General features: G+C 35.2%; 1 pseudogene across 1 annotated transcript; it reads right to left on the bottom strand.

Annotated features, from left to right (window-relative positions):
• Window positions 1-1,730: 1,730 nt before the first annotated feature.
• Window positions 1,731-26,580, bottom strand: LOC306669153 (UDP-glucuronosyltransferase 2A3-like; annotated as a pseudogene). Its single transcript, XR_013766758.1, has 6 exons — window positions 25,818-26,580; window positions 13,040-13,184; window positions 9,808-9,939; window positions 8,355-8,442; window positions 7,635-7,854; window positions 1,731-2,900 (listed from the first exon to the last, which is right to left on the bottom strand). The product of XR_013766758.1 is annotated as a UDP-glucuronosyltransferase 2A3-like (transcript).
• Window positions 26,581-27,533: the final 953 nt, after the last annotated feature.

Genomic DNA, 27,533 nt, shown 5'->3' with positions numbered 1-27,533 from the left:
GGAGATCATACCTTAGGTATTTGAAGGGGTATATCGAAGGATATGTTATAGGTTTTATATCATAACCTGATATATGATGTCTTTTAATTTTAATTTGAATACATGAGTCCAGACTTCAAGAAGTTAAAAATGAGAATGGGACTTCTAAGAAGTAGTCTTTACTCTTTTTCTCAGAAAATTTTGTCATTCATTATTTTGATCTGGAGTTAGAAAGTTTGGGGGTTGCAATTTTCAGGGAAGAAATAATTCAACCCAGGATTAGGGCCATGATTACTTAGATTGGAAGATATGAGTGTTCTATTAATATTCTGTTTTTTCTCTTTTCCAAATTCAGTTATAGAAAGCAATGCTATCTTGTATATGTGGTGACTGGTCCAACTAAGTTGCAGAAACACATTGGGTGCAGGCAAAATTCTGTCTAGTATTCAGCACATTACTTGGATACAATACAACTCAAATCTCTGATGTTCAATAGTAAAGTACAATAGAAAGTTGTGAGAAATGTCAGGAAAACATATTATCATATAGATTTGGAATTGATGAAGTTTGGTTTATCCTGCCAGTTAACCTTAAGCACTGGAGAAGCGGCCAGAGGATACCCTGTTTATATACACGGAATGTATCTGAACAAAACAACTTAAATTATCGACTTCAGCCTCTCCTGCAACTCCAAGGGCTATGAAAGATCTATGCAGAAGCATTGTATTGATGTGCCGAGGCCTCTGTTTAATGGTATCCAGAGTTTCCTCATCTGAATAGTTTTAGGAATGGCATTAAAAGAACTCCACTCCCAAACTTTTCTTTTAATCTAAGAAACATGCTGTAATTACACTGACATACTGTAGTTTTCCAGGAATTTCTGTTAGCTAAAATTCTTTTCTGATGATATTTAGGCAGAGGAATAGACCAGCAGGATATCAGAAAGCAGGGGGAGAAAAATCCAGTGAGCTGAAACTCTTGAGTAGCAGTGAGTCTTGTATGACATGGTGATCAGTCTCAGGGAACAAAGGGGGCCTGAGCCTCAATAGGACTCAATCCACAGAATAAATATTCTACTACTCCCTGGAGACATTCCAACTGCAGAAGACAACCTGATCATGGAGTCAACATAAAAAATCTTAATCAAATACAGTAAAGTGGTAACACTCAAAACACATTCATATTAATCATATTTTTAAAAAGTTGTTCAAATTTATCAAATGCATTTTCAGCCTTCACACAAAATTTAATTTGCATTTTCTGTAATGTATATATTCATGAAGATACACAAGTCATAGAGTTACCTTTAAAAATGTAGTAGTTTTCAACATATCACATAAAAATGAATATATATTTTAAAAATTTTACTAAGCCAATGTCATTTATGTCAATTTATGTGTCACATACTGAAATGAAAACAAACTGGACATTCCAATAAGTTTGTAAAAGTTAAAGAAAGTACAATTTTAAAATATTTGTTAAAATAATGCAAAGATGGTTCAAATAGTGTTATTTGCCTATGATTACTGTTTTTCCTTCATAAATTTTTTATACCTTATTCTTGTTCAAGATGATATGCTCACATATCTTTAGCATAACAATTAACAGATGAATTTAAACTTATAGAGGATAAAGACTAGAATCAATGATCTCATATTCTAAGCCAGTATATTCTGAAAGAATATTAAATGATTATAAATAGACATCACAAGAGATGAATATTAATGATTTTAAACATAATGAATTGATAATTATCAATAGTACTGTTACTTAAAATTTTCAAAAACTTACTAATTTTATTCTGTGTTCCTGATTATTTTCTCTAAAAATTATCTCTTCAATTTTAACATATTGCCGACTCTGAAAAAAGAAAATTGATGTCTTCCTTGACTAGAAACAGTACCTAAATCCTTCCAACAGAGGACATACAAGAATATTTGTTGAAGAAAAGCAGGAAAAAGGCAATGATTATCTAAATGTATTCAACGAAAATTTTGTAGACCTACTGTGATGGACCATCAGCTATAAATTCATGCTGTAATCACTGTAACAATAAAGAAGTAGAGGAGATTTTTTTTTTAAATTTAAAAATAAAATTGTTAACTAATTTCCTATGGTGGTTCTTATATTTGTGGCTCTATGGGGACTTGTGAATTTGACTACTGATTTCCCTATATCCATCAAATTCCATTTGCACTTTGTGTCTCTCCCAGGATTCAATATGTTGATGATCAGCATATAATTTGATGTTAAAAACTTTAATTTACTTTATGTATAGAATATATTTAGACTTAATAGTGCCCCTGTGTCAGGAAAGTAAGAGGAAGATGGTAAAGCCACCTGGGAAAGAAAAAATGGGATGCAGTCATTAGTTAATGATCATGTTGAACTCTAGGCTTTTCTCTAGACCAAGTCAAAGGAATAGGTTATTTGTTTTGTTTTGTTTTTATTTTTTGTGGCATTGGGCATTGAATCCAGGACATGCACTCAGTCAACTGAGCTACTCTGCCAGCCCAGATTGGGATATCTGAAAACAGCGTGCAGATGGGTTTTCAGTAAGTTCTTGGTAGCTGAAGTTGATAGAATTTCCCCATTTATGACTTTACCAAACTTAGAAAGGTCTGTTCCCTCTTTTTCTTGGTCTATTCCCTCTTTTTCTTCTTTCCTGTCTTAACAATTTTTTGACAAGAAAACAAACAACATTTTGTGACCATGAATATAGCAGTTGCCACACAGGCCAGCAAGAACCCAATCACATCTAAAGAGTGGTACTGGAACCAAGTGAGGTCATGGAGGCTGGCCTGAGGTGCTTGGCTCCTTTGTGGCGCATGACAAACTCAATCCAGAAGACTGCTCTGTCCAGAGGCTTTATAGGCTGATCATGGTGAATTCTTGATAACCTCATGGCATTCTCTTTATAACTAAAAGACAAATACATGAAAATAAGTTTTCATTTTTGTTTTTTACTGAAGGTAAGTTCAATGTTATACAAACAAATGTTATACAATGTGTTATACAAGCCAAAACCCATAGACATGTTGAAAAAAAGTTTGTTTTGCATGAACTTAGCCCAGTTGCCCAGGGTTTTAAGAGTCATAAAGGGTAGATGTGGTAGACTCTTAACACAATGTGGTTGTTAGAAATAGAAATGTAGACATAGAAGGAAATGGAATCTTTAGTTGTGACTCTATAGCCTAACTTTTCAATGAAAATATTGATTTTATGTGAGCTATAGTGCCCAGAACTCTGATATCAAGATGTGAATAACCCAATATTACTGGATAGTATCATTTAAAACATCAAAATTAATGGTCACTGAATTCTAACTAGTTCATATGACAAATATGGGAAACTGGTCATAAATATTAATGACTCATTTATACTGTTGAGATCTTTGCAGTTCGGTAATTACTCCTTTGCACACATTTGCATATTTGTTTGCATATTTGTGATGAAAATGACAATGTCTTTATTGGCCATTTCAGGATGGAATGAAAACAGTAGGGTAAATTAAAAAGTGGCATATGCAAGTGCATTGAGTTCTTGAAGCTAATAAAAATGTCTCCCTAGAATTGGATCCCCTAATCAACATGCCACTGTAATAGCAAGAGTCATTGTTAACAGCACAAATCATTTCTCAAACACAACTGGGTAGAAGTCTATGTATTTCAAAGGTAAGGTATGTCTTTATTTGATGTTTCCTAGTAGACTAGTCAGAAACAGTCAATTTCACATTGGTTTGTGCCATGTTTGTTAGGTTTGGAAGCCAAACTTCCAGACTTGCTTTCATAGAGATGAGAGCAGGTATGTGGTTTGTGACGACATATCCTGGTGCTGGCAAGACACATTTAGGATCAGGGAAAGGGAGTGTACTCATCATTCACAAGTGACTATCATGCACTAGATCCAGAGTGTGATATTATCAGCATGCACTCTTTGTGTATAATGAAGGAGAGTCATACTGCCATTCACCTGCATTGAAATATAGGAAAGCTCAAGATAATAGTTTCCCATGGTAATTATATTGCATTTTAGGCATAGTGTAGTTGCTATAATAAACCTTTTTCTGCAAATCAGAATTTTGTTCAGATTTTCACTGAAATCAATAAGTGATTTCAGAAATCAATACATGTAATTCACCACATTGACAGACTTAAAGTTAAGAATCACATGATTATTTCAATTGATGCTGAGAAAGGATTTGATAAAATACAGCACCCCTTCATGCTTAAAACACTAGAAAAAATAGGAATGGTAGGAACACACCTCAACATTGTAAAGGCTATCTATGCTAAGCCCACAGCCAATATCATTCTTAATGGAGAAAAACTGAAAGCATTTCCTCTAAAAACTGGAACAAGACAGGGATGCTCTCTTTCACCACTTCTATTCAACATCGTCCTTAAAACACTTGCCAGAGCAATTAAACAGACCAAAGAAATTAAAGGGATACAAATAGGAAAAGAAGAACTCAAGCTGTCACTACTTGCTGATGACATGATCCTATATTTAGAAGATCCAAAAACTCCAAAAGAAAACTTCTAGAACTAATAAATGAATTCAGCAAAGTATCAGGATATAAAATCAATAAGCATAAATCTAATGCTTTTCTCTTCATAAGTGATGAATCCTCCAAAAGAGAAATTAGAAAAAACATTCCATTCATAGTAGCCTCAAAAAAAAAAAAAAAAAAATACTTGGGAATTAATCTAACAAAAGAGGTGAAAGACCTCTACATGAAAACTACAGAACACTAAAGAAAGAAATTGAAGAAAACCTTAGAAGATGGAAAGATCTCCCATGTTCTTGGATAGGCAGAATTAACATTGTCAAAATGGCCATTCTACCAAAGGTGCTATGCAGATTCAATGCAGTTCCAATTAAAATCCCAATGACATTCCTCATAGAAATAGAGAAAGCAATCATGAACTTCATCTGGAAGAAAGAGAGACCTCAAATAGCCAAAACAATCCTGAATAGAAAAAGTGAACCAGGAGGTATTACAATACCAGACATTAAACTATTCTACAGAGCAATAGTAACAAAACAGCATGGTATTGGCACCAAAATAGACAGGCAGACCAATGGTACAGAAAAGAAGACACAGAGACAAACCCACAAAAATACAGTTACCTTATACTAGACAAAGGAGCAAAAAACATACAATGGAGAAAAGATAGCCTGTTCAACAAATGGTGGTGGCAAAACTCGAAATCCATATGCAGTAAAATGAAATTAAACCTCTATCTCTCACCCTGCACAAAACTCAACTCAAAATGGATCAAAGACATAGGAATTAGACCAGAGACCCTGCACCTAATAGAAGACAAAGTAGGCCTAAATCTTCATCATGTTGGCTTAGGATCAGACTTCCTCAATAAGACTCCCAAAGCACAAGAAATCAAAGCAAGAATCAATAAATGGGATGGATTCAAATTAAAAAGATCTTTCTCAACAAAGCATACAATCAAGAATGTGAGGAGAGCACCTACAGAGTGAGGGAAAATCTCTTCCACGTGTACTTCAGATAGAGCACTTATCTCCAAAACTTATAAAGTACTTACAAAACTTTACAACGAAAATACAAAAAACCCAATCAATACATGGGCCAAGGAACTGGACAGACACTTCACAGAAGAAGACACACAGGCAATTAATAAATATATGAAAGTGTTCAACATCTCTAGTAATTAGAGAAATGCAAATTAAAACAACTCTAAAATTTCATCTTACTCCAATTAGAAGGGCCTTTATCAAGAACACAAACAATAATAGGTGTTGGCATGGATGTGGGGAAAAAGGCATACTTTGACCTTGCTGGTGGAGTTGCAAATTGGTGCAGCCACTCTGGAAAGCAGTATGGAGAATCCTAAGAAATCTTGGAATGGACCCACCTTTTGACCCAGTTATCCCACTCCTTGGTTTATACCCAAAGGACTTAAAATCAGCATACTACAGTAATGCAGCCACATCAATGTTTACAGCAGCTCAGTTCACAATAGCTAGATTATGGAACCAACCTAGATGCCCTTCGACAGATGAATTAATAAAGAAACTCAGGTATATATACACAATGGAATACTATTCAGCCATAAATAAGAATAATATTATGGCATTTGCAAATAAATGAATGGAAATGGAGAATATCATGCTAAGTGAAATAAGCCAAGCCCAAAAAACCAAAGGCCAAATATTTTCCCAAATTAGTGGAGAATGATATATAATGGGGGTGGGGGAGGGGAATGAGAGAATAATGGAGGAAGTTTAGAATATGTAGAGGGAAATGAGAGGGGGGGTATGAAAAATGGTGGAATGAGACAGACATCATTGCCCTATGTACATGTATGATTACACGAATGGTATGAATCTACATCCTGCACAACCATAGAAACAAAATGATTTACTCCATTTGTGTACAATGAATCATAATGCAGTCTGTGAAAATTTAAAGGCTAAATAAAAAAATATATATATATCCAAAAAAAATAATTTTGTTCAGATTTTCACTTTTTACACAGTGAGTTTAAATTTGGATTACACATAAATTTTATAGATAAATGTATACACATGAATACAAATAAACTATGTTTTTTAAATTAATTTGACATAACAATCAAGGACTGTATTCCTAAATGTATTATTTCACACTGTAATGCACTGTTTCATAACTATGATAAAATATTTTGAATAACTAAAATTACTATGATTGTTATATTACAATGTAAATGTTCATGCTGCTTATTTGGTTTTTTTTTTGCTTATTTGTTTTTAGAATAAGACAATGGAATATCATAAATTCATATTTATTTTGTACACTATACCATCCTTGTGTTTTCAAATAATCTCACAGGTAGTATTAGGATGAGCATTAGTATAAATATATTTTAAAAAGATAACTTTTAGTATTTACTTGGAATTTCTAGGAGTATTAATGATTCTATTTTCTTGCAACAAAAGTTTAAAAATCAATAATAAAATACAATGGACATTCTATATATTAGAGTTAAAAAGAATCACAAAATCTATTTACTTTCATGTGTAATAAAATGAACCAAATTATCACTAAGTAACATCCTTGTAAGAATGTAATTGATTAGATATCAAGATCAACATTTACAGGGAAAAATAATCATACTAAGATCTATTGAAATACCTATCCTCTAGGTATCTCATAAATGATGATGTCTTTAACATGCTGAGGATTATAAATCATTCAGAAATAACTATTACCCAAGAGCAGTGTTTAACAACACTGTTTAACACTGAGTAGTAGTAGTTATTTTTGAACGTTTAATATTGGGAAGATTATTGCTTCTATTTTGTACTTAATAAATTATTTATGATATTTGAATATTTTTAATTCATAAACAGATAATCCAGAAAAACAATGTAAATACTTCTATTATATGGTGCTTATTTTGGACAATATTGGTAGATTTTTTTGAAGCCAGGTTTTGCTACTGTTATTGTTATTATTTTATTTTCATTTCAGGAAATCATTTTACCAGTTGGGAATTTAATAAATGGTTTTAAGTTAGGCAAACTATATTATTTGAAATTAAACCAATTACAAAGTTATGAGGTAGTGGAACTTTCCTAGGATTACCATTAACACAATCACTGGCAGAGAAGTCTTTAAAAGTAGCAGTACTCACGAAGGCTGATAAATGACTGTCCTCAAGGCACTGAGCAAATCCGCACTTGTCATTGTGTTGAAGTTCACCTCCACAGCTGCTCCTTTGGCCTTCATGTGAGCGATGTTATCAGGTTGATCAGCAAACATGGGGATTCCCACCATAGGGATCCCATGATAAATAGCTTCATAGATCCCATTAGTTCCACCATGAGTGATAAAAGCTTTGGTTTTAGGATGACCTAGTTTGGGGATAGAGTGAGACGTGTGGGTGGATTTCAAGCTAATACATTGGCAAATTTTCAGAGGTTGGAGGGACAAAAACCTATAGTATATAAGTCACTGAAGATATAACTTTTTTTTTTTTTTTTTTTGAAAAACTAACCAGGTTAGACAATGCTACTCTAGAAAACTGTGATCCCAGAAAGAGAATAAACTCCTTCTTAATTTTCTGGGAAGGCAATGCTTAGGAGATGAAACCAAACTGGGACTGAAACTTGAAATATGAGGAGAGTCTTAACAGAATTAGGGGAGATATGAGTCTATGAAATTAATGGTCAATTGTTTAATTATACCTACTTTAAAACTGAAAGACAAAAATTGAAATATTTGATTATTAAATATTTTTAAATGAATTTTCTGTTATTTAACAGAAATGTTATGTGACAAAAAACTTTCACAAGCGATTACTTAACTTTTTCTGTTACCCAATTGTATAGTTTCTCTTCTTCCATAGTCTTACCAAGAAGGTCATTCTGAGGTAGCCAATCAAAAATCCGAGTATTGGCTCCTAGTGTGGCTGGCTTCTTTCCTTTGTATCTCCATAAGACCTGTGAAAGACAATGCTATAATGTTGCAGGTACACACAGTGAGGTTGTGTTAAGTCTGTAGACTTATTTAGTAATCTCATTCCTCCATATTGTAGGTGCCAGCTGAGAGCGAGCATAGGGAGTTTGCAGCTTGTAAATATTGAGGTATATATTAGGACTGCTCATGTCTATCTGTAAAGACTTCTACTCAAAGTCTATTAAGAATAGTATACATATTTTGAGGCTTATCACTTTAAAATTATTGGAAGTGATTCTTTAAATAAAGAAATAGAAAATAAATAGGACTAGTCTAAAAAATCAGAACATGGAGGTTAAAAACAATAAGAGAGAAACAAATTCTGTGTAAAACTGTTTATTTCATTCTACCTATGGTATCAAATGTAATTTTTTCAAAAATATAATTAGCGTTTGGTTTTTAGTGTTTTTATTTTTTATGGTATTTTTTCCCTGCTCTCCTTCCTCCTTCCTTCCTCCTTTCTTCCTTCTCTCCTTCCTTCTTTCTTTCCTTTGCCCCTCCTTCTCTCCCCAGCAATCTCTTGTTTCTTTAACTTTTTTGAATGGGGGTTAGTCAAGAATTTTCTTATATTCCACTTTTCAATGAAGTATTTAAATTAGGATATTAACTATTTTATACATATTTTAATCCTGGGGATAAGGCAAATTTGAAGAGATGAGTATAGAAATAAAAAACAGAAGTTCTAACATGCCTAATCAGCATATGTACCTTTGTAGGGTCCTATGTAGTTTAACTTATATATAAATATAAAAAGTACCAGGATAGATCATGAATAGGATTGTACAGAGAATTGGATATATACTTCTGATTATAAAAATCAAGGTTAATTAAATAACAAAATGTGCATTGCTTGACAATGTTATACTTTTGTTTTCAACTGTAGAATATTGAGTTTGGAAAGAATAAGTGATTTTAATATTCTTCTAAAACAACTACACATTGATGGAGCTTTTAAAAAACTCAGAAATATGGAGTATATTTTTTAGCATGATTTTTCTCTACTCTTTGTATAGTTGCTCTCTTTTCCTGGACCATGGAGTTAACACACTTCAGAACTGGGAGTAGTCTATGCAAGGCAAAATTTTACGAAAAGCCTAGTATTACACCTCTATTCTATTAAAAAAAAATGATTACAAAATGAGTTCCCATAGAAAAGCCAAGGTTCTGTAGGCAAGTGATAAGACGTAATTAAGTAGAAGATTTCAATGTTATATAAATGTCTACTTAACACTGGTGTCAGTTATGCTTAGTGTGCATGAGTTCCAGCATCCATCTGGGAAGAGTACTATTAGGCAATTATTTGTCCCATTAGTAAAATGCTGTTGACCAGAGTTTCAGGTTGTACCAACCTTCTGTGGAAGCTGGGCAAGGGCTGAGGCAATGAAATTGGCCCTTTCTTCTCTGAGGTTTTTGACCATTGACCCCAGAGAAAACACGACAACACCATCTTCACCTGAGCTCTGGACGAAGTCTTCCATTTCCTGGAGACAAACATTTTTTCTATTAAAAAGTGTAGCATAAGGAAAAAGAAAGTTTGCCTCTACTTTTAAGTAGAAAAAGTAAAAAGTAATGTCAGAGAACTTGTTAGACTTGTTCTGTCTTCTGACACATAAGTACTTATCTATTTAAAAAGAAAATATGTCCCTTAATCTTATGGCTAAAATATATCATAACTGAATTGTAAATATAAATATATAAATATGAATCAAATCACCACAGAAACAAACAGGCAATGATGGCAGCTCTTCTCATGGTTGGTGGAACTGTTATTCTCAAGGTATCGTTTGCCTAACCAAGAGAGTTGTATACAAACTTATAAATATATTTAATGGCAGGAAGTCCAAGAAAGGATCTACACCTAGGTTTTTAAAATTATCAGTATGCCTGTTACACCCAACAATGTACCTTCCTGTGAGACTAGCTTTCAAATTAATTTTAAAGTAGAATGCACTTTCTTGATTAACAAAGGCTGTGAAGAAATTTGTTAAAAATGTGATATATTGCAAAATATTTTGGAAGGAGATACCACAGTTCATTGCCTGCTCTAATAATAATGACTTTTATAAGATGGTACATTTAATTTTAGCCTTAGAGCAGTAGTAAAGTACAAATAAAATTCCAATTCACTACATACAGATTTGCAAATTGGGCACTGCAAGGGCCAGGACTGGAGCCTTTTACATAATAATCTATGTGAATGCCACCTTCTAAAGGTATGTTCTATATTCTCTGCGCAACTCTTTGTGGTCACTCTGGTATCACTCTATTTCTAAGCTAATGGCTCTTAAATTATCAGGGGAGGGACAATGTGTTGAGTGGAAGTGCACTGAAATTTCCATCTTGCTTAATGTTAGGAGAGTTTCTGAGGTCCTAATAAATGCTTTCTCCTAAATAAATCTTTATCAAGCAAATCAAAGAACACACACACACACACACAACACCACACTGATTTGTATTTTTGACTATCTGGGTCCATTACTTCTTTATTATAATTATCTAGTGACTAGCATAATTCACTCATCACATATAAAAGCTATGATTGGTAGTCATACTCCTGGAAGTCTGTATCAATAGGTAAGCTGAGTTGGAATTGAGTGCCTTTCACTTCTTCTTGTGAAGCATGTCTAAGTTCTTTCTTGTGTAATTATGCATGTGAAAAAGGAGAAAAAAGGATAAGTATTATGGTAGGGTATTATCTAGTGATCATGGATGTGTTATATCTCTCTGTATATTTATTTAGCTATTGTTTCTCTAACTCCTATATTGATAGTACTTAGCAAAGTTTCTCTGCATCCATAAACTTGTCTGTTAAGGAAAGCATATTCATAGTCTTGAAATGAAATTTTAAACTTAAGTATGCTTTACTTATGTTAAACACAAATCAGGGACTCTCTTGGGCACTCCACTTGACCCACAGCCTACTGAGGAGATTATTCATTGGCCTAGATACCAGATAAAAAAAAAATTTTGTCTTCTCATTTACCACTATTAATAATTAACAATTGTCTTACCAAAGCGATCTAATAGTTTCTTTTGTTTTTTAAACTTATTTCTGTCCAATATTTCTGGCATTCCAAATTTATTCATTGAAAACTTTCGAATTTGTCATACAATTTTATTTTTCACCCAAAAAAAACACTTATATCATGCTCGCTCTCTCTCTCTCTGAATAATGATAACATTTCAGATTCTTTCTCTCTCTCTTTCTCAATAATGATTGACTTTATTTTGACCACCTGAGGAATGTTCACAGTTCGAAGATACATGTGCACTTCCCCATGCAAATGGAAGGAAAAATGACCATGTGTTCTACTTTCCTCCCCACAGAACAACTGTAAAAGTCATGAACAGGATTGGTGGGGATGTCTAGCTCCTGGAAAGTGGATCTCATCTCTGGTATGATTTCACATACTTATTGTTAAGTAATTTGACATGAAATTTTCTCCTGTATACATTCTTCTCAGTTGTAGTGTTTGAGAAAACTTGTCTTTTCTTAATGCTTCTTCACAATATTTTCTTAAGATAATTCTATAAGGCCCCAGGCTGCCTCCCACACTTTTCAGGGATAGGTCTGAGTAGTACCCTTGTGATAGCTGGGAGGAAACACTTGGGGCAGCCACTGCTCAGGAACTGAGGTTCTGCTGTCTCTTTCCTGCTTGCTGAGGTGTCTAGGTTACCAAGTGCTGCCATAGCCCAAGGACTGTTTTGCAAGACCAAGAAGGAGGGAGAGATGGGGGTCACCATTCAGATGGTTGTTACCAGGAACTTATGTGGTAAAGACTCAGGCCCATAACTGTCCAGCATTTTGTTGGCCTTCAGTCCAGAAGTGGGAGCCACAGGTGGAGGCTGGCTTTGAATTTGTGATCCTTCTGACTTAGCCTCCTGAGATGCTGGGATTATAGGCATTGCCCTGCAATCATTCAGTTTTATTACTATTTCTGTATGTTGATGACTGCCAATCAATTTTTAATGATATATACCAGTACTGAGAACAGGTACTACCCAAACGATTTTCAGAAATCTCATGAAAATCCCTTTGGGCAAAAACTGAAATCATCATCAACTCTGTGGAGTTTTTTCACCAATTGGTACCTCTGATAATAAAAGTTACCACTATGTAATAACACCCCAGATTAAAATATTGGAAGTCTACCTCATTCCATGTGTTCCCTTAATACTTATTTCTTCTTATTCATCAAATCCTGTACAATTCACAAGGAATTCTCATAAAGGTATCTTTCTCTATCAAACCCTTTGGAAAATGGCCTTGGTGATTACTTTCCTCATTCATTGGGAAGAACATAGTGGTCTCCTTGGTGATACCCATAGTCTATTTCCTGTGCCTTTATTCAGGATCCACACTAAATATACAGGTATTTTTAATATACCAACAGAGTTATTTTATTTTTTTGGTTAAATTCTCATGTAAAATCCATAAGACCTAATATAACTCAAAAAGACCTCTATGATAAAGAAAACAAACTTGGAGTGGCAGACTGAATAGATGCAAAAACATATCTGTGTTATGGGAGCTGTAAACTTGAAAGGAAAATGGGACAATGTTCATTATCATAGACCTACTTTAGGTAAAGGTTTGGCAGGTTTGCAGTGCAAACCTCCAACAAACTCAAAATTGGGTAAGTATGGACGAGGGAATTCAAAATCCCAATATGTCTGGATTAGCCAAATTTCAGCTTTACCCATACTCTCACAGAATGTAGTAGGTCTTCTTGGAGAAAATGAAGATTTCAATAAAGTTAATACACATTTTGCTGAGAAAAAAACAAAAAAATACACCACAGAATTCCTTTTAAGCTCTTAAGGAAATGGATTAAGATCTCTAGTATACTTACAATGACTATATTTTAAAAGGAAGAAAGAAACACAGAAAAGGAGGAAGAGGGAGAGAAGGGGAGGGGAGAGAGAAAAGGAAGGAAGAAAGGAAAAAAAGCAAGAAAGGGATTATGGGCACTGAAAGTGAAATTATATGTAAGTATTGATTCATAACTCTAAAGGAAACACAAATTTAACTACAACTATTGAGAAATTTGTTACTATTTTTCTCTCTAATTAAGTGTAGAAATAGATGAACTCCATCACATAAGCCTCATTTAAGTCACCTGTCAACAATTTCCCAGTTTCTCTAAAGGAATACATCTGTGTCTTATAGCTTCTATATTCTCATTCAAACATATCATTGAAAGACCCATACCTAATTCAATCTGTCTTTTTTTCCTGAATAAAATTCTATTACTTGTGGCGGGCGAAACTGAGGGCCCAGGGTTACGCCACGTGCATCTAAAGATGGTGACTGGCAGAGAGCAAACAGCGTCCTGATTATGCCTGGAGAATGGCAGGAAGCGTTTACAATTGGCTGCATGATAATCAGTTCAGCTGCCTAGCGCGTGGACAGATATACTTTACAAGTATGCTGGAGTGAGTGATCGCTTGACCTTTAACAGGATTGGATGGACATATCTGGTTACAATTGCTTATGCATGAGACTGCTTATATATTGAGGGTGTTATTTGAATAAAGCAGAAGCTGCTTCATGAACCTCTGAAGTGTACGTGTCTTTTGTCCCGCTGGTCAGGCAATAAGAGAAGCGGCTGCGGAGCCACTTGGAGCAGCCGGGCAAAGAAGCGGCTGTATTCCATAAGTGGTGGCCAGGACCACGATCAAACAAGGATCGGACTGGGAATTGGTGAGCACTCAGGTATATAAAAGACAGTTTCGCTAGCATAATTAAAGAGAAGGTTTCCCTATTTGAGGAAATGGTGGCCTTAAGGTTTTAACAGAAGGTTTCACTAGAGAGGGAATATTAACGGAAGATTCTCCTAGAGAGAGAATATATTGAAAGACTGTCCCAAGAGACAGCAAAGGACGTCCCATAACAAATATGTGTAAGTTGCTGTTTGTGTTACCTTTTCTTGTTTGATTTCTGTTTGTTGTTGTTATAGCGATGTGTACATTAGTTTGTTTTTGTCTGACTTCCAAAAAACCAAAATCTCAAAAACAGTTAAGAAGAAAAGATATTAGAATTGTAGAAAAAGAATAATCAAATCAAGCTTCTGAAAGAGAAAGTAGATGTTCAGACTCTGAGGAACAGGAGCAATCTGAGACAGAGCCAGAAAAGAAATTCCTCAGTGGCACTTAACCCCTACCGCACCACGCCCTCCGGCGTATAATCCAGATCATCACTCTTTTTCAAGTTGTAAGGGCCCATGTACTTGCTGCACAGGGGAGGCCCCCAGACAGTGGGCTGATGTAGAATCTCGATCAGTGTTCCCAATACTCCCAGTATTTGAAGATCAAAACAATCAGAGATCATCAAATATTAGATATAAAATTAGTGAAACAATTAAAAGAGGCAGTTATGTCCTATGGAGTACAAGCTGCACTTACCATTTCTTTATTAGAGAATGTGGCAAGTCAAAATCTTACTCCTACTGATTGGGGTAATTTATCAAATGCATGTTTATCTGGGGGACAATATCTCATGTGGAAGGTGGCTAATCAGGAGTAATGTTCTGATACTGCCTGACGTAATGCAGTTGCGGGCAATCCTCACTAGAATCTAAACATGCTGACAGGCCAAGGACCATATGAAGGGCAAGGTAATTAGATTAATTTCCACCCAGGTGTGTATCAACAAATTAGTGCTGCTGCCACTAAAGCTTGGAAAACCCTTTCAGGTGCTGGTGATCTTCAAGGACAGCTATCTAAAGTTATTCAAGGTCATAATGAGCCCTATGCTGATTTTGTAGACAGATTGATTCAAACAGCAGAACGTATATTCGGAGATGCGGACCAGGCGATGCCCTTAGTCAAACAGCTTGCCTATGAACAGGCAAATAGATGGTGTAAAGAGGCAATAAGACCTTGGAAAAGCAAAGACCTTGGAGTCTACTTAAAGGCTTGTAGGGATATTAATGAGACTTTTATTCAAGGTCAGGTGATGGTTGCAGCGTTTGCACAGAGACTTAGAGGTAATACCTGTTCCCGCCCAGGCCAACAGTGTTATCAATGTAAACAATTTGGACACATGAAAAAGGACTGCCCCCAAGGTTCTGTGCCAAAATTATGTCCCCAATGTAAAAAGGGGAAACACTGGGCAAGTGACTGTAAATCAACTACAGACAAAGATGGTAACCCTTTACCTCCAAAAAAATGGAAATCAGGGCCCCTGGCCTCAGGGCCCACAAATATACAGGGCTATCCAGTCTGTGCCTCCGACACATTACCCCTTGACTCCCCAATTAGACAAACAAGAGGAAGTGCAGGATTGGACCTCTGTGCCTCCGCCAGAGCAGTATTAACTCCAGAGATGAGAGTACAGCCAATACCTACTTCAGCTGTTGGCCCATTACCTAAAGGAACAGTGTGCCTAGTTCTGGGGAAGAGTTCTTCTGCTTTAAAAGGATTAAATATTGTCCCTGGAGTTATAGACCCTGATTTTACAGGAGAAATAAAAATCCTTGCACCTCACCAAGAGGTGTAGCAATAATAGCTCAGAGTGATCACATAGCACAATTGTTGGTCTTACCCAGTTGCTATGATCAATATCCATCAAAAAATATTATTAGGAGAAATAAAGGGTTAGGTTCTACCAACAAAAATATGATCATGTTAACATGGGGTTTAAAAGATAGGCCTATGACAAAGTTAGTGATAGAAGGCAAAAGTTTTGAGGGCTTATTAGATACTGGGGCTGACAAAAGTATTATGAAAAATACAGAATGGCCAAAAGCCTGGACACTTCAACAGGCAGATCAGACTTTAAGAGGATTGGATATAGCTTCCAATCCTAACAAGAGTGCAGCCATATTAAAATGGAAGGATAAAGAAGGTCATAGTGGTGTCATTCAACCTTATGTCCTTGAACATTTCCCTGTAAACTTATGGGGGAGAGCTATCATGGAACAGATGGATTTACATCTCACATCCGATATCCCATATGGTAATCCAAAAGCTAATCAAATGATGTTAGCCCAAGGACACATATGGGGAAAAGGTCTTGGGAAAAATAGTCAAGTACCTATTTCACCCATTTTAGTTACTCCAAAACAAGATAGAAAGGGATTGAATTTTCATTAGGGGCCACTGAAGCAATTAAAATAACATGGAAATCTAATAAACCTGTCTGGGTCCCTCAGTGGCCCCTCTCAAAAGACAAATTAGAAGAGGCCCAGCAATTTGTTAACGAACAACTAGAGGCCAGACACGTGATACCATCCACCCCTCCTTTCAACACACCAATATTTATAATAAAAAAGAAATCAGGAAAATGGAGGCTCTTACATGACCTAAGATCAGTAAATTCTATAATGGAGCCCATGGGACCTATTCAATTAGGATTACCTACTTTATCGACTATCCCAGTTAATTGGCCCTCCATTGTAATTGACATAAAAGATTATTTCTTTTCCATTCCATTACATCCTTCAGACACCAAAAGGTTCACATTTACTGTGCCCTCACTTAATAATAGCTCTCCTAATAAAATATATGAATGGATAGTCCTCCGGCAAGGCATGGCCAATAGCCCTACCATGTGTCAAATATATGTAGGCAAGGTTATTGAACCTATACGCCTAGGAAACCCTCAACTTTTAATCTATCATTATATGGATGATATTTTGCTAGCTCATAAGGAAAAACCTGTCTTAGAGCAATGTTATAATGCCTTACTAAAGTCACTTGAAAGATGGGGCTTACATATTGCCATTAATAAAGTACAAATCACAGACACCAAAACCTTCCTGGGATCTATCATAAATCAAACTATGGTTAAACCTGCAAAAATTATCATTCAGGTGGACGAGCTTAGAACTTTAAATGATTTTCAAAAACTTTTGGGTGATATTAATTGCATTAGACCTTACCTTCATTTACCCACCTCAAGTTTGGGTCCCCTGTTTGATATTCTTAAAGGTGATTCTGACCCTCTTTCTAAGCGAGTGCTTACCCCTAAGGCTCAAACAGCTATCAAGCTTGTTGAAACAGCTATGGAAAAGGCTCATCTTGATCGTATTGACCTAACTAAGCCTTTATCATTCATTGTCTTGGCCACAAATAAGTTACCCACAGGAGTGTTTTGGCAAAAGGGTCCTATTCTATGGGTTCACATGAATTATGCCCCTAACAAGGTCTTAGCCTTGTTTACTGAATCTGTGGCAGAATTAATCCTTAAGATGTTAAAAGTATCCCTTTCCACCTTTGGATCACATCCCTCAACTATCACTACTCCATATACTACCAATCAGATACAATATCTTATTAATAATTCAAATTCATGGGCTGTAGTCTTTACTAGTACTTCTGCTGTGTTTGACAATCATTTGCCATCTGATCCTCTTCTCCAATTTTGGAGTCAACATCCTATAATTTTTCCTAAAGTCACCCAAAAAAAATCTATTACAGGAGCTACCCTTATATTTACTGATGGATCAAAAAATGGTACGGGTGCTATTACTATAGATAATGTTACAGAAACATTGTCGTTTAATACTCCATCTGCACAACAAATGGAACTATTAGTAGCTATAGAAGTATTCAAAACCCACCATGAGCCTTTTAACCTATTCTCTGATAGCAAATACTTTGTTAATGCTGTTCAAAATTTAGAATTAACTGGTATGATTTCCCTCACCTCCACTATTACTAAATATTTGCAAAGTTTACAAAAACTTATTTGGGAGAGAAAAAATCCTTTTTTTATTGGGCATGTTCGGGATCGTACTGGCCTTCCAGGTCCTTTAAGTTTACACAATGATTTAACAGATATGGCCACCAGAGATCCACACATCTTTAATATGCTTAAAAATGCAAAAACTTTTCATTCCAAATTTCACGTAAATGCTTCCACTCTATGCACACGCTATAAAATTACTAAGGCAACAGCTCGGGACATAGTCAAGTCTTGTGCTAAATGTGTTACACTTATTCCTAACCCCTCATTAGGAGTAAATCCAAAAGGGCTTCAGCCCAATCATATTTGGCAAATGGATGTAACTCATTATTCAGAACTTGGAAAACTACAATTCATTCATGTGTCTATTGATACCTTTTCAGGATTTATTATGGCCTCTGCTCATACTGGAGAAAAAAAACAAAGATGTAATAACACACTGTTTACACTCTTTCTCCATCCTAGGAGTTCCCAAACAAATTATAACAGATAATGGTCCTGGATATACGTCCCAGGCCTTTAAACAATTTTGTTCCACCTTCGGTATTCAACATGTCACAGGAATTCCCTATAATCCTACTGGACAAAGCATTGTTGAGTGTGCCCATTGAGCGCTTAAAAACATGCTTTATAAACAAAGAAGGGGAATATGGGCATCATACAGATTCCCAAAAGACAAATCGTCTGTTGTCTTGTTCATTTTAAATTTTTTAAATCTTGATTCTGAGGGCCGATCGGCTGCAGACTGTCATTTAGAGCCTAATAAAAAGCATCTACCTCAAGTGCTCTGGATGGACATTCTATCAGGACAATGGAAAGGCCCAGATCCGGTATTAATCTGGACCCAAGGGTCTGTTTGTGTTTTCCCACGGGATGCACAATCGCCAATTTGAGTGCCAGAGAGATTGGTCAAGGCCTCAACAGAGACCCCAAAACATGAAGATGAGGAGGCTTCTCCCGCTGATGGTGCTGGCGAATTCTCGCCAAGTTAATGGAGGAGACTCGCGTGAACTATGGGGGATAGTGAAGATGTGGTCCTATCCTGTACCCCTTACCAACTCCTCTATTCTATATCCTTCTATTTTTACAACATTTCGCCACATTTCTGCAGTCCGCTGTCTTATGGGGAAAAGAATGGTTTGGGTTTTTGTCCAGGGGAGGTCTCTTGTGTGTTGTATCTGTCCTGTGCATATACAAAATGCATATACATCTGCGCAGAGAAACAGCCATTATTCTCCAAGCTCTTGTCGCAATTGATGCTGGCCCATCCCCCCAAGTCTGGTTAAATATGCTGGACCGGTAGCCAATGACAGGTAAGATTCATGGGGAGCTCATACCAACCTAAGACAGGAAATGAGGGCTAGAGCCTCATTGGACAATGATGGGTAAGGATGTTGCTCTGCGGTGGACAACCTAAGACAGTCATGGTCCCTTTTATAAACAGAAACGGGGAGTTGTGGCAGGTGAAACCCGGGGCCTAGGGTTACACCACGTGCATCTAAAGATGGAGACTGGCAGAGAACAAACCGCATCCTGATTATGCCTGGAGAGTGGCAGGAAGCGTTTACAATTGGCTGCATGATAATCAGTTCAGCTGCCTAGCGCATGGACAGATATACTTTACACGTATGCTCGAGCGAGTGATCGCTTGACCTTTAACAGGATTGGATGGACATATCTGGTTACAATTGCTTATGCATCAGATTGCTTTTATATTGAGGATATTATCTGAATAAAAGGGAAGCTGCTTCATGAACCTTTGAAGTGTACGTGTCTTTTGTCCCGATGGTCGGGCCGTAAGAGAAGCAGCTGTGGAGCCGCTTGGAGCAGCCGGGCAAAGAAGGGGTGGTTTTCCGTAATTACTTAAATTGATTTGTCATTATGTTTTCAGAAAACAGTTCCTGATTAATTTACAATCAATACAAGTGCCTTTTATGGGAGATACACATATAAATAGCATTGATATCACATACTTATTTTAGTGCTAAATTTAAATGATGGTTTTTGAAAGGGCCAGATTCTAAGTACTAACTTTAGGCATTTTGAGAAAAAGAATGAGTATTTGTAAATAAAGTCAACCTTTTGTACACACAAGAAAATGTGTTTTGCAATGGAGAAAGGGAAAACTGAAATGAGAATATTTCCTTACCAAGAATCCTAATATAATTAGAAACTATTGAGCCTGGGATAGAAAGTCTTTTTGAATAGTCATTACTTAGTAGTGCTTGAAGATATGTGTGAAGTCACATAGCCAATGTCTTAATCTGATCATGAAAAAAATGGCCCAAATATTCTCAGCTTGAAATTTCCAGAGATTGGAAGAGAACTTTTCCCCACTTTTTTCACATCAGAGTGTTTAAGCCCTGTATGTGCCTTATTTTGTGCTGAGCATGTAGCTCAATGGTAGAGCCTAGCTGTACAAGGGACTGGGTTTGATCCCTAGCACTTTAAATACTGGGTGCTTTTTTCATGTGTGCTTCATTCTGGCTTGATCACTAATTCCCAAGTGAAGTTTATGTTCATAAATTCCAGACCACATTTTTAGGAAGACCTAACTAATTCAGCAAAATTGTATTTTTAAAGAAGTATTTCACAATTACACACATAAAGTAAAAAAAAAATGAAAATATATTTGAACAAAAGTATACAAAACTGGCAAATAATTTCATAAGACATTTTAAAAGTCATGCTGAAGAATAAAAGTACTGAATTAAAATTTACCATTAATTGGTAATAAACATTGGATAATCATACAAGTAATATAAAATAAATAAGTTATCAAATATGAACTGCCAAGTGAACATTGTTATTGCTTGCTTCTTTTATTTTAAAACCATATGTAAGTCTAAAGAGATGACTTTTAGTTCAAAGAACTCCTGGAGGTAACTTGAATTTATTGCTACATACCTTACTGTAATTGATGTGGACAAGGAAAAATTTCCTGAGTAGCAGTTATCCATTTCTGAGATGACATGTTAGCTAGACTGACTTGCAGAGTTGACTTTTAGCCTATCTAGATATTAGCTTATTTCCAACGGCATGTGAGAAAATTCATGTGCACAACGTCTGGATCAGTTTTTTAAAGAGTAAAAAGTATATTCTCTATTTCATCTTCACTTTCTTTCAGGTCAGTCTACAAATAACCTAGTCCAATTATTTGGGCAAGAAAAGCAACACAATGTAAGAACAATAAGATAATTAGTTCTGGATTCCTGGATGACTTAGTGACTAGAATTTTCTTCATATAGATAGTTACATGAGGGAAAAATAAATTCTGTGCATTTATGGTGTTTTGTTGTATATGTTTTTACTACACCTCACACTATAGAGTCAATTGTTTCATAGTAGTTGACATATCACAGTAGCACAAACCAGAATATTAACAATGGTTGATATGATGCTGTCAATCCTACAAACATTTTGAGAACAGAAATGACAGGATATCCAGTCAGAATATTTATGTAGTGTGAGAAAAAGTGTTACATGTACAATGATCCCAGTTATTTTTCACCTGAGTCACTAGAGGAACTGAGTTTAATTGAATAAAATGGGGAAGACTTCCAAAACATGATTGGTATCAGCTAATTTTTGACATACAAATAAACATCCAAATGGTGATAAACATTTGGAGTTACAGGTGAGCATTACAAGGGAGACAGTCTACCCCATTGGGGTCATTGGCATACAAATGATATCTAAAACCAAATATGTTTATGAGATATTCTAAGAACTGGGAATACACAAGAACATATAAAATGAAAAAAGTGGTTCATTTCTAACTTAAGAGGCACATATACTTGTAATGAGTTATATGCTCAGCACATTCTAAAATAATGGACTGAAATGTTTGACAGCCTCACAAATAGAAGGAAACCTTGAAACAATAAAGAAAACTTTAACCAGTACAAATTCTCTAAAACATAAGTGGTAATAGAAAAAAATAGAAAAAATTAAAAATAGAAAACTTAAAACAGTTATATCAATAAATTATGTCAAACAACTCAGAGAATAAAAATGTTTAAAAAGTTTGATGTGAAAGACATGGAATTTACATTAGATTTTTCATCAATTATGTACTGATTATCAGAAACACATCAAAATATTAAAATAATTAACTTCCTACTAAGTAGTGCAAATCAATTATTTTTAATAATTTAGCCACATATGTATTAACTCTCAGTTATATATGCAATACATTTTTCTGTCAACTTACTTTAATTTTTATAAACTTTAATATTTTAGATGGAGAATTTTTGACCAAAGTATACCTAGATATTTTTAACCTAGTGTTTTCTCTAACAGGAAACTTTTATCTTTGTGAATTCATTTTAATTCTAAAATTATTTCATGGATTTTCTTTCTTTTTACTCCCCCCAATTTCTTGTATGTTTATAATTGGGTGACTTTAAATTTTTTAATCTTCCGTTTTTCCATGAAATGAACCCCATAAGAAAAACATTAATAGAATCTTTGGTAAAATTTAAAAGTCCACCATGATTGAGAAAGAATATTATTGATTGTTCAGAAACTGAAATAGCCCTAGAAAGTCAGAAGCAGAGCCATCAAACTGACACAGTTGAATCTGTGAGTTCATTTGCACTAAGAACAACTCTGACAAAATAAAGCTCTTAAAAAATAATTGGATGGAAGTGTGTCACCACAGGGTTTAAATATTTTGCTACGAAAGTTTACTGTCACATGAACTGATTCATAGCCTGCTTTACACTTAGAAATTTACAATCACTTTTCAAAGAGGCTTTGTCAACAAAGAAATCATAAATTATTTAGAAAACATATTAAAATTATATAGATTAAAAATAAATGGAGCTCAGAATATAGCTCAGTTCATAGAATGCTAGCCTCACATGCAGAAGTCCCTGGGTTCAAGCCCCAGTACAACCAAAAAAATAAAAAATAAAAATAAATAAATAAACAAATAAATAAATAAATGTAAAACAGTAAATATAGGATGTGCATAATAGTTAAAGCATTTATTATAATTAATAAAAAATAAATACATGTACCTTAAGTTAGAGAAATAGTAAAGTAAAACAAAGATAAAGAGAATCATTGAAGTATTTTTGGAAAAGGACATTATTATAAATAGAAATCATATTAGTATCAAACTAAAAATCAACCCTACCTAAAATTTAGGTGCTATAACCTATGATGATTAGTTAACCGCATACAGTAATATTTAAAAGGAATATGAGGAAAGGGTAGATTTGCTCTAAAAATGAATTGATAGTTTATGTTTTTAAAAAATGTTATCCAGTTTATTCATAAAGAGCAAAATCTTATGACCATTGTAGGAATAAAAGTAATATTATTAACAAAGTTGAAAGTTATTACTAAATTAGCAAGTAAAGTACTCTCTTACAGTATGAGGCACAAAACTTTCAAAAAGCTATATTAAAGCTTTCCGATAGATTGAGGAGAAGTCAATGGTATGTATAAAGACATATCAATCCAACAACGTTCCACACTACTGCAGTTAAATAAGAAAACAATTATGTGAACAAAGAAGATCTAAGTGATTATCTAATGATGTTTGTTATGTAGCAAAACCAAAAGAAAATACAGATAAGTCATTAGAATTTATGATAGTTCAAATTTTGAAATATCTGACAAAATAAAAATAACAGTGTGTTTAAGTAGTGAAAATTTATTTAAATATTTTTAATTTAAACTTTGATCAATTTCTTACAGGTTGTATAAACGAGGGGCTGAGTTGTAGCATAATTGATTATGGAATCAACTGAACATTTACTATATCATTTGAAGGAAAATGGGTGGAACTGCCAACCATCATTCTGAGTGAAATAAGTCAGATTCAGAGAGGAAAGCATTTGTTTTCTCTCATATGTAGAAGGTGGAGTGAAAAATAAATGGGGAAAGAGGAGGGAATGCCATGAAAGTAGAAGAGAAAACAATGGGTAGAGGAAGGGATCCAGGAGAAGGAAGAGGAGCAGGTGGGGGAGGTATTGGAGAGTAAACTTAATCAAATTACGTTTTTAAGTATACACAAATATGCCACAATGAAACCCACCATTCTGTATAAATAAAAAGCACCAATCAATGTATGTATGAAAAAGAAAATCAGTGTGATGAACCAGTTGTGTTTTCCCCAATTCCCTTGGAGAAACCTGACTGTTAGTAGAAATAGTCCTTAGAGGTGATGAAGGTTAAGTCAATTAAAGGGTGAGGCCCTAATCCAATATGACTGGTATCTCTCTGTAAAGGAAAACATACCAAGGCACAGAGATGGAAGAGGCAAGGCCTTATGCAGACACAAGATGATATGAATAAGCAAGAGGGGAGAAACCCCAAGAAAAAGACACCCTTGCAGCCCTTGATATCAGACTCCTAGCTTCCAGAACTGGATAAAAGTACATTTTTACGTCACCAGTCTCTGGACCTTAGTTTAGCAGATTAACACAATTGTGGAGTTAAATTAGCTATTATGTTTTAATATCCACTATCATCTTTTGTATGGAAACTTGTATTTCCTCATGATTCTCAAAAACAGTTGAACTACAAGCCTTCCTTTGACGGATTCAAAGGAAAATTAGAAAGGAACATCAACCATTAGAAAACAGGTAAGCAACTAAAAATAAATTGAATAAATATTACCAGTGGAGTGAAAAAATTTATTACATTTTTAATGTCTTGATAAATAAACTCTTTTAGAGTATTTTATTTAAGTTTTCATCTCTCTGTTTTATACTCCCTGAAGTACAAAGCACCCTAGGACATTTTTCATTATGACTAGCTATGATGAAGCAGTTCACAGGACATACTGAAATTTCCTACCTGATTAATGAGATGCATAGAAATGGTAGGTGCACTGGTCCAAGTGGAGAATAGAATGAATTTGAGAGTAATAAGAAGTTATTCTCAAAAATTGAGGAAACAAAATTCAGATAAAGTCAAAATTCATATTAAATTCCATTCTCAAAATAGCTCACATTTCAGTTTATTACTGATATAATGCAAGATTTTCTCATTATGTCTTACACTGCAATTTTTCTTTTTCCCTTTTAACTAATAAGATGGTGAATATCATAATAAAGTGAAGTTCAATATCTTGGAAGTATTTGTATACTATAATTATATCTGGGAAAAAAAAACTTCTTCCCTTGAACTAACATTGATTTTTATATGGTTTTTATTTCTTGATTTGATAAGAATCTACTAAGTTTCATGGTATTTTACAAAACATTCTGATAAGTATAAGGGAGGAGTAACTACACAGGGTGGTATTGCATACATTTAATCCCCTCAGAAGCAGGAAGATCACAAGTTCAAGGAGACCCTCAACAATGTACCAAGATGATCAGCAAACATTTAATAATAAAATGAAAAGGAAGGGGGTTGTACCTGTGATAAGACACCCCTGGGTTCAGTCCCAATAGCACTTTCCCCACAAGAAGGAAGGAAGAAAGGAAGGAAGGAAGGAAGGAAGGAAGGAAGGGAGGGAGGGAGGGAGGAAGGAAGGGAATCAACCTTGGCAAATGAATTCTTGTCTACCCACCCTAATTTGTTTAACACACCATTCATTGTTATCACTTACAGTTTTATGTGGAAATCAATGATTTGAAAAGTGTACTCCTTACACTTCTGCAGGCTTTTCTTTGGCTTCCTAAGGGTCTTTGGATACTAGTGTACCATGAGAAGCAGAGTCTCTTACCTAATGCTTCACTGTAAAATTGATCCCAAAACTGAAAGTCATATTGCTGGAGCACGAAGTCAAAGAACAATGTAAACATCATATTTTTAAGCCTTTCCATGAAGGTCATTCTGTCTGTTAATCCTCCCATGGAAACAGGCACATAAGAAGGTAGACAACTGGAAGTTGCCCACAGTATCTCTCTATAGTGTTGCCCATGAACAGCCTTATTGTGTTCACAAAAGGGATCCCAAGCAACTCAGCCACCAGCTCCCCACAGGAAAGCACGGGGTCTATAACCATGACATCATACTTGGTTTCCCGGAGCTTCTCCATGAGGGACTCATTGTAGACTGCTTTCCGACACACTTCTTCAAACTGTTCAGTTGCTTCAAGAAAGAAGTTTTGAAATAATTTTGCTGACTCCCAGAGTGACAATGTTGGCATAATATTCACAGCTAAATCTAAAAAGTAATTTATTGATTTCTCTGCATCCTCTTGGTTCCCTGACACAAAGATCACCTCAAAATTGAATGCCGAAGGTTTGTGATAGTCAACCAAGAAAGTCTGTGAAGAGGTCAGAATTGTCACTTCATGTCTCCTCTGCAGGAGTTCCTCAAGAATGGTCTTCAGGTTGAGCCAGTGGCTCATTTCACAGGGCCACACGAGGACCTTCCCACAGAATCCACAGCCGACACAGCAGAACTGCAGCAGAAGAATTGTCGAAACCCATTTCTCAAACATCATGTCACTGTCTTTCTGCACTGAAATTTCATGGTGAGGTGTTCACTGGGTTAAGTAAGAACTTTGATAATAAGACAGTCAAATATTAACTTCCAAAAGTAGGAAAGGACACATGTGCAGACAACTTTGTCAATCTTTTTGTCCCGGTGTATCACCTACGTGATACTTGTTAAATAATTAGAACCTTTAAAATACTTCTGCAGAATTTTTTGGGGTGCTTTAATAAATATGCATTAAATATTTTAAAATACTAAAAAAATTTCATATCTTCAGATTAATAATTCAAAGTACAATAGAAGAATGCATTTAAGAAAATTCAGTAAATAGTATGGTGTATCTTATGGAAAATGATAATTGATAATATGGGGAAACATAAATACAGGACTTGCCTTAAAATTGGATACATATTACTATGCAGAAGACACATAATATAATGACAGGAGGTAAATACTAATTATCAAACAGTGTTATACTGTTTCAGGACTCCAGAGAAATATGCCTCACTTTTATATGAAGGAAATCAGAAAACCTTCTGGAAGTGGAGCAGTCTTAGCAGGTGTGCCTAGAAGCAAAGCTGGCAGAAGAGAGCTACTCAGGAGGAGAGGAAGAACTCAAGATAAAGAATGATAATGCAGAAATTGCAGAAATTGTGATCACCTGAGTTCAGTATATGTGGAGCACAGGGTGAAACAGAAACAGTGTGGAAAAGGAAAATTCAGGTGACTTTGGGGATAATTGATGCTATTCTCTGGTTTCAGTTTTTAATTCTAACTTGGTTTACAGATGAAAAGCATAGAATGAGTTCTTAGAACTGATGAGAAGTGAAAGGGGATCAACCTCTATGTAAAAAGCATAGGAATGGCTTATTTTATAGTTTGAGGAACCAGAGAACAATGACTCAACAGAGACATGAAACACAAAGGGAGGAATGACTGGGAAAACTTTCTGGCCTGCCAAGTGTGAGCAAGTTA

This window comes from Sciurus vulgaris, assembly GCF_902686455.1.
Source record: "Sciurus vulgaris genome assembly, chromosome: 9".
NCBI classification, from domain to species: domain Eukaryota; kingdom Metazoa; phylum Chordata; class Mammalia; order Rodentia; family Sciuridae; genus Sciurus; species Sciurus vulgaris.
This window is presented reverse-complemented; position numbering and strand designations above follow the sequence as displayed.